We start from the raw sequence: 16,391 nt of genomic DNA, 5'->3' as shown, positions 1-16,391 counted from the left end.
CACAGCCAGCATAGAGACACCCACTGCTGCTATCTCACATCTGTAATACCTCACAGTCCTGTGTATACATCTGTAACATCAGCCACAGCACAGCCAGCATAGAGAAACCCACTGCTGCTATCTCACATCTGTAATACCTCACAGTCCTATGTATACATCTGTAACATCAGCCACAGCTCAGACAGCATAGAGACGCCCACTACTGCTATCTCACATCTGTAATACCACAGTCCTGTGTATACATCTGTAACATCAGCCACAGCTCAGCCAGCATAGAGACACCCACTACTGCTATCTCACATCTGTAATACCTCACAGTCCTGTGTATACATCTGTAACATCAGCCACAGCACAGCCAGCATAGAGACACCCACTACTGCTATCTCACATCTGTAATACCTCACAGTCCTGTGTATACATCTATAACATGAGCCACAGCTCAGCCAGCAAAGAGACACCCACTACTGCTATCTCACATCTGTAATACCTCACAGTCCTGTGTATACATCTGTAACATCAGCCACAGCTCAGCCAGCATAGAGACACCTACTACTGCTATCTCACATCTGTAAAACCTCAAAGTCCTGTGTATACATCTGTAACATCAGCCACAGCACAGCCAGCATAGAGACGCCCACTACTGCTATCTCACATCTGTAATACCTCACAGTCCTGTGTATACATCTGTACCATCAGCCATCACACAGCCAGCATAGAGACACCCACTACTGCTATCTCACATCTGTAATACCTCACAGTCCTGTGTATACATCTGTAACATCAGCCACTGCTCAGCCAGCATAGAGACACCCACTACTGCTATCTCACATCTGTAATACCTCACAGTCCTGTGTATACATCTGTAACATCAGCCACAGCACAGCCAGCATAGAGACCCCACTACTGCTATCTCACATCTGTAATACCTCACAGTCCTGTGTATACATCTTTAACATCAGCCACAGCTCAGCCAGCATAGAGACACCCACTGCTGCTATCTCACATCTGTAATACCTCACAGTCCTGTGTATACATCTGTAACATCAGCCACAGCACAGCCAGCATAGAGACCCCACTACTGCTATCTCACATCTGTAATACCTCACAGTCCTGTGTATACATCTGTAACATCAGCCACAGCACAGCCAGCATAGAGACCCTACTACTGCTATCTCACATCTGTAATACCTCACAGTCCTGTGTATACATCTGTAACATCAGCCACAGCACAGCCAGCATAGAGACACCCACTACTGCTTTCTCACATCTGTAATACCTCACAGTTCTGTGTATACATCTGTAACATCAGCCACAGCTCAGCCAGCATAGAGACACCCACTACTGCTATCTCACATCTGTAATACCTCACAGTCCTGTGTATACATCTGTAACATCATCCACAGCACAGCCAGCATAGAGACACCCACTACTGCTATCTCACATCTGTAATACCTCACAGTCCTGTGTATACATCTGTAACATCAGCCACAGCTCAGCCAGCATAGAGACACCCACTGCTGCTATCTCACATCTGTAATACCTCACAGTCCTGTGTATACATCTGTAACATCAGCCACAGCACAGCCAGCATAGAGACACCCACTGCTGCTATCTCACATCTGTAATACCTCACAGTCCTGTGTATACATCTGTAACATCAGCCACAGCACAGCCAGCATAGAGACACCCACTGCTGCTATCTCACAGCTGTAATACCTCACAGTCCTATGTATACATCTGTAACATCAGCCACAGCTCAGACAGCATAGAGACGCCCACTACTGCTATCTCACATCTGTAATACCACAGTCCTGTGTATACATCTGTAACATCAGCCACAGCTCAGACAGCATAGAGACGCCCACTACTGCTATCTCACATCTGTAATACCACAGTCCTGTGTACACATCTGTAACATCAGCCACAGCTCAGCCAGCATAGAGACACCCACTACTGCTATCTCACATCTGTAATACCTCACAGGCCTGTGTATACATCTGTAACATCAGCCACAGCACAGCCAGCATAGAGACACCCACTACTGCTATCTCACATCTGTAATACCTCACAGTCCTGTGTATACTTCTATAACATCAGCCACACCTCAGCCAGCATAGAGACACCCATTACTGCTATATCACATCTGTAATACCTCACAGTCCTGTGTATGCATCTGTAACATCAGCCACAGCACAGCCAGCATACAGACACCCACTACTGCTATCTCACATCTATAATACCTCACAGTCCTGTGTATACATCTGCAACATCAGCCACAGCACAGCCAGCATAGAGACACCCACTACTGCTAACTCACATCTGTAATACCTCACAGTCCTGTATATACATCTGTAACATCAGCCACAGCTCAGCCAGCATAAAGACGCCCACTACTGCTTTCTCACATCCGTAATACCTCACAGTCCTGTGTATACATCTGTAACATCAGCCACAGCTCAGCCAGCATAGACACCCACTACTGCTATCTCACATCTGTAATACCTCATAGTCCTGTGTATACATCTGTAACATCATCCACAGCACAGCCAGCATAGAGACACCCACTACTGCTATCTCACATCTGTAATACCTCACAGTCCTGTGTATACATCTGTAACATCAGCCACAGCTCAGCCAGCATAGAGACACCCACTACTGCTATCTCACATCTGTAATACCTCACAGTCCTGTGTATACATCTGTAACATCAGCCACAGCACAGCCAGCATAGAGACACCCACTGCTGCTATCTCACATCTGTAATACCTCACAGTCCTGTGTATACATCTGTAACATCAGCCACAGCACAGCCAGCATAGAGACACCCACTGCTGCTATCTCACATCTGTAATACCTCACAGTCCTATGTATACATCTGTAACATCAGCCACAGCTCAGACAGCATAGAGACGCCCACTACTGCTATCTCACATCTGTAATACCACAGTCCTGTGTATACATCTGTAACATCAGCCACAGCTCAGCCAGCATAGAGACACCCACTACTGCTATCTCACATCTGTAATACCTCACAGTCCTGTGTATACATCTGTAACATCAGCCACTACACAGCCAGCATAGAGACACCCACTACTGCTATCTCACATCTGTAATACCTCACAGTCCTGTGTATACATCTATAACATCAGCCACAGCTCAGCCAGCATAGAGACACCCACTACTGCTATCTCACATCTGTAATACCTCACAGTCCTGTGTCTACATCTGTAACATCAGCCACAGCTCAGCCAGCATAGAGACACCTACTACTGCTATCTCACATCTGTAATACCTCACCGTCCTGTGTATACATCTGTAACATCAGCCACAGCACAGCCAGCATAGAGACGCCCACTACTGCTATCTCACATCTGTAATACCTCACAGTCCTGTGTATACATCTGTAACATCAGCCACAGCTCAGCCAGCATAGAGACACCCACTACTGCTATCTCACATCTGTAATACCTCACAGTCCTGTGTATACATCTGTAACATCAGCCACAGCACAGCCAGCATAGAGACACCCACTACTGCTATCTCACATCTGTAATACCTCACAGTCCTGTGTATACATCTGTAACATCAGCCACAGCTCAGCCAGCATAGAGACACCCACTACTGCTATCTCACATCTGTAATACCTCACAGTCCTGTGTATACATCTGTAACATCAGCCACAGCTCACCCAGCATAGAGACACCTACTACTGCTATCTCACATCTGTAATACCTCACAGTCCTGTGTATACATCTGTAACATCAGCCACAGCACAGCCAGCATAGAGACACCCACTACTGCTATCTCACATCTGTAATACCTCACAGTCCTGTGTATACATCTGTAACATCAGCCACAGCTCAGCCAGCATAGAGACACCCACTACTGCTATCTCACATCTGTAATACCTCACAGTCCTGTGTATACATCTGTAACTTCAGCCACAGCTCAGCCAGCAAAGAGACACTCACTACTGCTATCTCACATCTGTAATACCTCACAGTCCTGTGTATACATCTGTAATACCTCACAGTCCTGTGTATACATCAGTAACATCAGCCACAGCACAGCCAGCATAGAGACCCCACTACTGCTATCTCACATCTGTAATACCTCACAGTCCTGTGTATACATCTGTAACATCAGCCACAGCTCAGCCAGAATAGAGACACCCACTGCTGCTATCTCACATCTGTAATACCTCACAGTCCTGTGTATACATCTGTAACATCAGCCACAGCTCAGCCAGCATAGAGACACCCACTACTGCTATCTCACATATGTAATAACTCACAGTCCTGTATATACATCTGTAACATCAGCCACAGCTCAGCCAGCATAAAGACGCCCACTACTGCTTTCTCACATCCGTAATACCTCACAGTCCTGTGTATACATCTGTAACATCAGCCACAGCTCAGCCAGCATAGACACCCTCTACTGCTATCTCACATCTGTAATACCACATAGTCCTGTGTATACATCTGTAGCATCATCCACAGCACAGCCAGCATAGAGACACCCACTACTGCTATCTCACATCTGTAATACCTCACAGTCCTGTGTATACATCTGTAACATCAGCCACAGCTCAGCCAGCATAGAGACACCCACTACTGCTATCTCACATCTGTAATACCTCACAGTCCTGTGTATACATCTGTAACATCAGCCACAGCACAGCCAGCATAGAGACACCCACTGCTGCTATCTCACATCTGTAATACCTCACAGTCCTGTGTATACATCTGTAACATCAGCCACAGCACAGCCAGCATAGAGACACCCACTGCTGCTATCTCACATCTGTAATACCTCACAGTCCTATGTATACATCTGTAACATCAGCCACAGCTCAGACAGCATAGAGATGCCCACTACTGCTATCTCACATCTGTAATACCACAGTCCTGTGTATACATCTGTAACATCAGCCACAGCTCAGCCAGCATAGAGACACCCACTACTGCTATCTCACATCTGTAATACCTCACAGTCCTGTGTATACATCTGTAACATCAGCCAGAGCACAGCCAGCATAGACACCCACTACTGCTATCTCACATCTGTAATACCTCACAGTCCTGTGTATACATCTGTAACATCAGCCACAGCTCAGCCAGCATAGACACCCTCTACTGCTATCTCACATCTGTAATACCACATAGTCCTGTGTATACATCTGTAGCATCATCCACAGCACAGCCAGCATAGAGACACCCACTACTGCTATCTCACATCTGTAATACCTCACAGTCCTGTGTATACATCTGTAACATCAGCCACAGCTCAGCCAGCATAGAGACACCCACTACTGCTATCTCACATCTGTAATACCTCACAGTCCTGTGTATACATCTGTAACATCAGCCACAGCACAGCCAGCATAGAGACACCCACTGCTGCTATCTCACATCTGTAATACCTCACAGTCCTGTGTATACATCTGTAACATCAGCCACAGCACAGCCAGCATAGAGACACCCACTGCTGCTATCTCACATCTGTAATACCTCACAGTCCTATGTATACATCTGTAACATCAGCCACAGCTCAGACAGCATAGAGACGCCCACTACTGCTATCTCACATCTGTAATACCACAGTCCTGTGTATACATCTGTAACATCAGCCACAGCTCAGCCAGCATAGAGACACCCACTACTGCTATCTCACATCTGTAATACCTCACAGTCCTGTGTATACATCTGTAACATCAGCCAGAGCACAGCCAGCATAGACACCCACTACTGCTATCTCACATCTGTAATACCTCACAGTCCTGTGTATACATCTGTAACATCAGCCAGAGCACAGCCAGCATAGACACCCATTACTTCTATCTCACATCTGTAATACCTCACAGTCCTGTGTATACATCTGTAACATCAGCCACAGCACAGCCAGCATAGAGATGCCCACTACTGCTATCTCACATCTGTAATACCTCACAGTCCTGTGTATACATCTGTACCATCAGCCATCACACAGCCAGCATAGAGACACCCACTACTGCTATCTCACATCTGTAATACCTCACAGTCCTGTGTATACATCTGTAACATCAGCCACTGCTCAGCCAGCATAGAGACACCCACTACTGCTATCTCACATTTGTAATACCTCACAGTCCTGTGTATACATCTGTAACATCAGCCACAGCACAGCCAGCATAGAGACCCCACTACTGCTATCTCACATCTGTAATACCTCACAGTCCTGTGTATACATCTGTAACATCAGCCACAGCTCAGCCAGCATAGAGACACCCACTGCTGCTATCTCACATCTGTAATACCTCACAGTCCTGTGTATACATCTGTAACATCAGCCACAGCACAGCCAGCATAGAGACCCCACTACTGCTATCTCACATCTGTAATACCTCACAGTCCTGTGTATACATCTGTAACATCAGCCACAGCACAGCCAACATAGAGACCCCACTACTGCTATCTCACATCTGTAATACCTCACAGTCCTGTGTATACATCTGTAACATCAGCCACAGCACAGCCAACATAGAGACCCCACTACTGCTATCTCACATCTGTAATACCTCACAGTCCTGTGTACACATCTGTAACATCAGCCACAGCACAGCCAGCATAGAGACACCCACTACTGCTTTCTCACATCTGTAATACCTCACAGTCCTGTGTATACATCTGTAACATCATCCACAGCTCAGCCAGCATAGACACCCACTACTGCTATCTCACATCTGTAATACCTCATAGTCCTGTGTATACATCTGTAACATCATTCACAGCACAGCCAGCATAGAGACACCCACTACTGCTATCTCACATCTGTAATACCTCACAGTCCTGTGTATACATCTGTAACATCAGCCACAGCTCAGCCAGCATAGAGACACCCACTAATGCTATCTCACATCTGTAATACCTCACAGTCCTGTGTATACATCTGTAACATCAGCCACAGCACAGCCAGCATAGAGACACCCACTGCTGCTATCTCACATCTGTAATACCTCACAGTCCTGTATATACATCTGTAACATCAGCCACAGCACAGCCAGCATAGAGACACCCACTGCTGCTATCTCACATCTGTAATACCTCACAGTCCTATGTATACATCTGTAACATCAGCCACAGCTCAGACAGCATAGAGACGCCCACTACTGCTATCTCACATCTGTAATACCACAGTCCTGTGTATACATCTGTAACATCAGCCACAGCTCAGACAGCATAGAGACGCCCACTACTGCTATCTCACATCTGTAATACCACAGTCCTGTGTACACATCTGTAACATCAGCCACAGCTCAGCCAGCATAGAGACACCCACTACTGCTATCTCACATCTGTATTACCTCACAGTCCTGTGTATACATCTGTAACATCAGCCACAGCACAGCCAGCATAGAGACACCCACTACTGCTATCTCACATCTGTAATACCTCACAGTCCTGTGTATACATCTATAACATCAGCCACAGCTCAGCCAGCTTAGAGACACCCATTACTGCTATATCACATCTGTAATACCTCACAGTCCTGTGTATGCATCTGTAACATCAGCCACAGCACAGCCAGCATAGAGACACCCATTACTGCTATCTCACATCTGTAATACCTCACAGTCCTGTGTATACATCTGTAACATCAGCCACAGCACAGCCAGCATAGAGACCCCACTACTGCTATCTCACATCTGTAATACCTCACAGTCCTGTGTATACATCTGTAACATCATCCACAGCACAGCCAGCATAGAGACACCCACTACTGCTATCTCACATCTGTAATACCTCACAGTCCTGTGTATACATCTGTAACATCAGCCACAGCTTAGCCAGCATAGAGACACCCACTACTGCTATCTCACATCTGTAATACCTCACAGTCCTGTGTATACATCTGTAACATCAGCCACAGCACTGCCAGCATAGAGACACCCACTGCTGCTATCTCACATCTGTAATACCTCACAGTCCTGTGTATACATCTGTAACATCAGCCACAGCTCAGCCGGCATAGAGACACCCACTGCTGCTATCTCACAGCTGTAATACCTCACAGTCCTATGTATACATCTGTAACATCAGCCACAGCTCAGACAGCATAGATACGCCCACTACTGCTATCTCACATCTGTAATACCACAGTCCTGTGTATACATCTGGAACATCAGCCACAGCTCAGACAGCATAGAGACGCCCACTACTGCTATCTCACATCTGTAATACCACAGTCCTGTGTACACATCTGTAACATCAGCCACAGCACAGCCAGCATAGAGACACCCACTACTGCTATCTCACATCTGTAATACCTCATAGTCCTGTGTATACATCTGTAACATCATCCACAGCACAGCCAGCATAGAGACACCCACTACTGCTATCTCACATCTGTAATACCTCACAGTCCTGTGTATACATCTGTAACATCAGCCACAGCTCAGCCAGCATAGAGACACCCACTACTGCTATCTCACATCTGTAATACCTCACAGTCCTGTGTATACATCTGTAACATCAGCCACAGCACAGCCAGCATAGAGACACCCACTGCTGCTATCTCACATCTGTAATACCTCACAGTCCTGTGTATACATCTGTAACATCAGCCACAGCACAGCCAGCATAGAGACACCCACTGCTGCTATCTCACATCTGTAATACCTCACAGTCCTATGAATACATCTGTAACATCAGCCACAGCTCAGACAGCATAGAGACGCCCACTATTGCTATCTCACATCTGTAATACCACAGTCCTGTGTATACATCTGTAACATCAGCCACAGCTCAGCCAGCATAGAGACACCCACTGCTGCTATCTCACATCTGTAATACCTCACAGTCCTGTGTATACATCTGTAACATCAGCCAGAGCACAGCCAGCATAGACACCCACTACTGCTATCTCACATCTGTAATACCTCACAGTCCTGTGTATACATCTGTAACATCAGCCAGAGCACAGCCAGCATAGACACCCATTACTTCTATCTCACATCTGTAATACCTCACAGTCCTGTGTATACATCTGTAACATCAGCCACAGCACAGCCAGCATAGAGATGCCCACTACTGCTATCTCACATCTGTAATACCTCACAGTCCTGTGTATACATCTGTACCATCAGCCATCACACAGCCAGCATAGAGACACCCACTACTGCTATCTCACATCTGTAATACCTCACAGTCCTGTGTATACATCTGTAACATCAGCCACTGCTCAGCCAGCATAGAGACACCCACTACTGCTATCTCACATTTGTAATACCTCACAGTCCTGTGTATACATCTGTAACATCAGCCACAGCACAGCCAGCATAGAGACCCCACTACTGCTATCTCACATCTGTAATACCTCACAGTCCTGTGTATACATCTGTAACATCAGCCACAGCTCAGCCAGCATAGAGACACCCACTGCTGCTATCTCACATCTGTAATACCTCACAGTCCTGTGTATACATCTGTAACATCAGCCACAGCACAGCCAGCATAGAGACCCCACTACTGCTATCTCACATCTGTAATACCTCACAGTCCTGTGTATACATCTGTAACATCAGCCACAGCACAGCCAACATAGAGACCCCACTACTGCTATCTCACATCTGTAATACCTCACAGTCCTGTGTATACATCTGTAACATCAGCCACAGCACAGCCAACATAGAGACCCCACTACTGCTATCTCACATCTGTAATACCTCACAGTCCTGTGTACACATCTGTAACATCAGCCACAGCACAGCCAGCATAGAGACACCCACTACTGCTTTCTCACATCTGTAATACCTCACAGTCCTGTGTATACATCTGTAACATCATCCACAGCTCAGCCAGCATAGACACCCACTACTGCTATCTCACATCTGTAATACCTCATAGTCCTGTGTATACATCTGTAACATCATTCACAGCACAGCCAGCATAGAGACACCCACTACTGCTATCTCACATCTGTAATACCTCACAGTCCTGTGTATACATCTGTAACATCAGCCACAGCTCAGCCAGCATAGAGACACCCACTAATGCTATCTCACATCTGTAATACCTCACAGTCCTGTGTATACATCTGTAACATCAGCCACAGCACAGCCAGCATAGAGACACCCACTGCTGCTATCTCACATCTGTAATACCTCACAGTCCTGTATATACATCTGTAACATCAGCCACAGCACAGCCAGCATAGAGACACCCACTGCTGCTATCTCACATCTGTAATACCTCACAGTCCTATGTATACATCTGTAACATCAGCCACAGCTCAGACAGCATAGAGACGCCCACTACTGCTATCTCACATCTGTAATACCACAGTCCTGTGTATACATCTGTAACATCAGCCACAGCTCAGACAGCATAGAGACGCCCACTACTGCTATCTCACATCTGTAATACCACAGTCCTGTGTACACATCTGTAACATCAGCCACAGCTCAGCCAGCATAGAGACACCCACTACTGCTATCTCACATCTGTATTACCTCACAGTCCTGTGTATACATCTGTAACATCAGCCACAGCACAGCCCGCATAGAGACACCCACTACTGCTATCTCACATCTGTAATACCTCACAGTCCTGTGTATACATCTATAACATCAGCCACAGCTCAGCCAGCTTAGAGACACCCATTACTGCTATATCACATCTGTAATACCTCACAGTCCTGTGTATGCATCTGTAACATCAGCCACAGCACAGCCAGCATAGAGACACCCATTACTGCTATCTCACATCTGTAATACCTCACAGTCCTGTGTATACATCTGTAACATCAGCCACAGCACAGCCAGCATAGAGACCCCACTACTGCTATCTCACATCTGTAATACCTCACAGTCCTGTGTATACATCTGTAACATCATCCACAGCACAGCCAGCATAGAGACACCCACTACTGCTATCTCACATCTGTAATACCTCACAGTCCTGTGTATACATCTGTAACATCAGCCACAGCTTAGCCAGCATAGAGACACCCACTACTGCTATCTCACATCTGTAATACCTCACAGTCCTGTGTATACATCTGTAACATCAGCCACAGCACTGCCAGCATAGAGACACCCACTGCTGCTATCTCACATCTGTAATACCTCACAGTCCTGTGTATACATCTGTAACATCAGCCACAGCTCAGCCGGCATAGAGACACCCACTGCTGCTATCTCACAGCTGTAATACCTCACAGTCCTATGTATACATCTGTAACATCAGCCACAGCTCAGACAGCATAGATACGCCCACTACTGCTATCTCACATCTGTAATACCACAGTCCTGTGTATACATCTGGAACATCAGCCACAGCTCAGACAGCATAGAGACGCCCACTACTGCTATCTCACATCTGTAATACCACAGTCCTGTGTACACATCTGTAACATCAGCCACAGCACAGCCAGCATAGAGACACCCACTACTGCTATCTCACATCTGTAATACCTCATAGTCCTGTGTATACATCTGTAACATCATCCACAGCACAGCCAGCATAGAGACACCCACTACTGCTATCTCACATCTGTAATACCTCACAGTCCTGTGTATACATCTGTAACATCAGCCACAGCTCAGCCAGCATAGAGACACCCACTACTGCTATCTCACATCTGTAATACCTCACAGTCCTGTGTATACATCTGTAACATCAGCCACAGCACAGCCAGCATAGAGACACCCACTGCTGCTATCTCACATCTGTAATACCTCACAGTCCTGTGTATACATCTGTAACATCAGCCACAGCACAGCCAGCATAGAGACACCCACTGCTGCTATCTCACATCTGTAATACCTCACAGTCCTATGAATACATCTGTAACATCAGCCACAGCTCAGACAGCATAGAGACGCCCACTACTGCTATCTCACATCTGTAATACCACAGTCCTGTGTATACATCTGTAACATCAGCCACAGCTCAGCCAGCATAGAGACACCCACTGCTGCTATCTCACATCTGTAATACCTCACAGTCCTGTGTATACATCTGTAACATCAGCCACAGCACAGCCAGCATAGAGACACCCACTACTGCTCTCTCACATCTGTAATACCTCACAGTCCTGTGTATACATCTATAACATCAGCCACAGCTCAGCCAGCATAGAGACACCCACTACTGCTATCTCACATCTGTAGTACCTCACAGTCCTGTGTATACATCTGTAACATCAGCCACAGCTCAGCCAGCATAGAGACACCTACTACTGCTATCTCACATCTGTAATACCTCACAGTCCTGTGTATACATCTGTAACATCAGCCACAGCACAGCCAGCATAGAGACACCCACTGCTGCTATCTCACATCTGTAATACCTCACAGTCCTGTATATACATCTGTAACATCAGCCACAGCACAGCCAGCATAGAGACACCCACTGCTGCTATCTCACATCTGTAATACCTCACAGTCCTATGTATACATCTGTAACATCAGCCACAGCTCAGACAGCATAGAGACGCCCACTACTGCTATCTCACATCTGTAATACCACAGTCCTGTGTATACATCTGTAACATCAGCCACAGCTCAGACAGCATAGAGACGCCCACTACTGCTATCTCACATCTGTAATACCACAGTCCTGTGTACACATCTGTAACATCAGCCACAGCTCAGCCAGCATAGAGACACCCACTACTGCTATCTCACATCAGTATTACCTCACAGTCCTGTGTATACATCTGTAACATCAGCCACAGCACAGCCAGCATAGAGACACCCACTACTGCTATCTCACATCTGTAATACCTCACAGTCCTGTGTATACATCTATAACATCAGCCACAGCTCAGCCAGCATAGAGACACCCATTACTGCTATATCACATCTGTAATACCTCACAGTCCTGTGTATGCATCTGTAACATCAGCCACAGCACAGCCAGCATAGAGACACCCATTACTGCTATCTCACATCTGTAATACCTCACAGTCCTGTGTATACATCTGTAACATCAGCCACAGCACAGCCAGCATAGAGACCCCACTACTGCTATCTCACATCTGTAATACCTCACAGTCCTGTGTATACATCTGTAACATCAGCCACAGCACAGCCAGCATAGAGACACCCACTACTGCTTTCTCACACCTGTAATACCTCACAGTCCTGTGTATACATCTGTAACATCAGCCACAGCTCAGCCAGCATAGACACCCACTACTGCTATCTCACATCTGTAATACCTCACAGTCCTGTGTATACATCTGTAACATCATCCACAGCACAGCCATCATAGAGACACCCACTACTGCTATCTCACATCTGTAATACCTCACAGTCCTGTGTATACATCTGTAACATCAGCCACAGCTCAGCCAGCATAGAGACACCCACTACTGCTATCTCACATCTGTAATACCTCACAGTCCTGTGTATACATCTGTAACATCAGCCACAGCACTGCCAGCATAGAGACACCCACTGCTGCTATCTCACATCTGTAATACCTCACAGTCCTGTGTATACATCTGTAACATCAGCCACAGCTCAGCCGGCATAGAGACACCCACTGCTGCTATCTCACAGCTGTAATACCTCACAGTCCTATGTATACATCTGTAACATCAGCCACAGCTCAGACAGCATAGATACGCCCACTACTGCTATCTCACATCTGTAATACCACAGTCCTGTGTATACATCTGTAACATCAGCCACAGCTCAGACAGCATAGAGACGCCCACTACTGCTATCTCACATCTGTAATACCACAGTCCTGTGTACACATCTGTAACATCAGCCACAGCACAGCCAGCATAGAGACACCCACTACTGCTATCTCACATCTGTAATACCTCACAGTCCTGTGTATACATCTGTAACATCAGCCACAGCTCAGCCAGCATAGAGACGCCCACTACTGCTATCTCACATCTGTAATACCACAGTCCTGTGTACACATCTGTAACATCAGCCACAGCACAGCCAGCATAGAGACACCCACTACTGCTATCTCACATCTGTAATACCTCACAGTCCTGTGTATACATCTGTAACATCAGCCACAGCTCAGCCAGCATAGAGACACCCACTACTGCTATCTCACATCTGTAATACCTCACAGTCCTGTGTATACATCTGTAACATCAGCCACAGCACAGCCAGCATAGAGACACCCACTGCTGCTATCTCACATCTGTAATACCTCACAGTCCTGTGTATACATCTGTAACATCAGCCACAGCACAGCCAGCATAGAGACACCCACTGCTGCTATCTCACATCTGTAATACCTCACAGTCCTATGAATACATCTGTAACATCAGCCACAGCTCAGACAGCATAGAGACGCCCACTACTGCTATCTCACATCTGTAATACCACAGTCCTGTGTATACATCTGTAACATCAGCCACAGCTCAGCCAGCATAGAGACACCCACTACTGCTATCTCACATCTGTAATACCTCACAGTCCTGTGAATACATCTGTAACATCAGCCACAGCACAGCCAGCATAGAGACACCCACTACTGCTATCTCACATCTGTAATACCTCACAGTCCTGTGTAAACATCTATAACATCAGCCACAGCTCAGCCAGCATAGAAACACCCACTACTGCTATCTCACATCTGTAGTACCTCACAGTCCTGTGTATACATCTGTAACATCAGCCACAGCTCAGCCAGCATAGAGACACCTACTACTGCTATCTCACATCTGTAATACCTCACAGTCCTGTGTATACATCTGTAACATCAGCCACAGCACAGCCAGCATAGAGACGCCCACTACTACTATCTCACATCTGTAATACCTCACAGTCCTGTGTATACATCTGTAACATCAGCCACAGCTCAGCCAGCATAGAGACACCCACTACTGCTATCTCACATCTGTAATACCTCACAGTCCTATGTATACATCTGTAACATCAGCCACAGCACAGCCAGCATAGAGACACCCACTTCTGCTATCTCACATCTGTAATACCTCACAGTCCTGTGTATACATCTGTAACATCAGCCACAGCTCAGCCAGCATAGAGACACCCACTACTGCTATCTCACATCTGTAATACCTCACAGTCCTGTGTATACATCTGTAACATCAGCCACAGCTCACCCAGCATAGAGACACCTACTACTGCTATCTCACATCTGTAATACCTCACAGTCCTGTGTATACATCTGTAACATCAGCCACAGCACAGCCAGCATAGAGACACCCCCTACTGCTATCTCACATCTGTAATACCTCACAGTCCTGTGTATACATCTGTAACATCAGCCACAGCTCAGCCAGCATAGAGACACCCACTACTGCTATCTCACATATGTAATAACTCACAGTCCTGTATATACATCTGTAACATCAGCCACAGCTCAGCCAGCATAAAGACGCCCACTACTGCTTTCTCACATCCGTAATACCTCACAGTCCTGTGTATACATCTGTAACATCAGCCACAGCTCAGCCAGCATAGACACCCTCTACTGCTATCTCACATCTGTAATACCACATAGTCCTGTGTATACATCTGTAGCATCATCCACAGCACAGCCAGCATAGAGACACCCACTACTGCTATCTCACATCTGTAATACCTCACAGTCCTGTGTATACATCTGTAACATCAGCCACAGCTCAGCCAGCATATAGACACCCACTACTGCTATCTCACATCTGTAATACCTCACAGTCCTGTGTATACATCTGTAACATCAGCCACAGCACAGCCAGCATAGAGACACCCACTGCTGCTATCTCACATCTGTAATACCTCACAGTCCTGTGTATACATCTGTAACATCAGCCACAGCACAGCCAGCATAGAGACACCCACTGCTGCTATCTCACATCTGTAATACCTCACAGTCCTATGTATACATCTGTAACATCAGCCACAGCTCAGACAGCATAGAGACGCCCACTACTGCTATCTCACATCTGTAATACCACAGTCCTGTGTATACATCTGTAACATCAGCCACAGCTCAGCCAGCATAGAGACACCCACTACTGCTATCTCACATCTGTAATACCTCACAGTCCTGTGTATACATCTGTAACATCAGCCAGAGCACAGCCAGCATAGACACCCACTACTGCTATCTCACATCTGTAATACCTCACAGTCCTGTGTATACATCTGTAACATCAGCCAGAGCACAGCCAGCATAGACACCCATTACTTCTATCTCACATCTGTAATACCTCACAGTCCTGTGTATACATCTGTAACATCAGCCACAGCACAGCCAGCATAGAGACGCCCACTACTGCTATCTCACATCTGTAATACCTCACAGTCCTGTGTATACGTCTGTACCATCAGCCATCACACAGCCAGCATAGAGACACCCACTACTGCTATCTCACATCTGTAATACCTCACAGTCCTGTGTATACATCTGTAACATCAG

The 16,391-nt window shown here is 46.4% G+C and overlaps 1 protein-coding gene across 1 annotated transcript in view; it reads left to right on the top strand.

The window, feature by feature from the left end:
- Positions 1-16,391, top strand: part of LOC148453994 (connector enhancer of kinase suppressor of ras 2-like) — a 970,642-nt gene that overhangs the window by 458,068 nt on the left and 496,183 nt on the right. The window lies entirely within an intron of this gene.

This window comes from Taudactylus pleione, unplaced genomic scaffold (assembly GCF_031769625.1).
Source record: "Taudactylus pleione unplaced genomic scaffold, aTauple2 ptg001043l, whole genome shotgun sequence".
NCBI classification, from domain to species: domain Eukaryota; kingdom Metazoa; phylum Chordata; class Amphibia; order Anura; family Myobatrachidae; genus Taudactylus; species Taudactylus pleione.
Note: the sequence above shows the minus strand (reverse complement) of the source record. Positions and strands in the feature narration are given on the sequence as shown.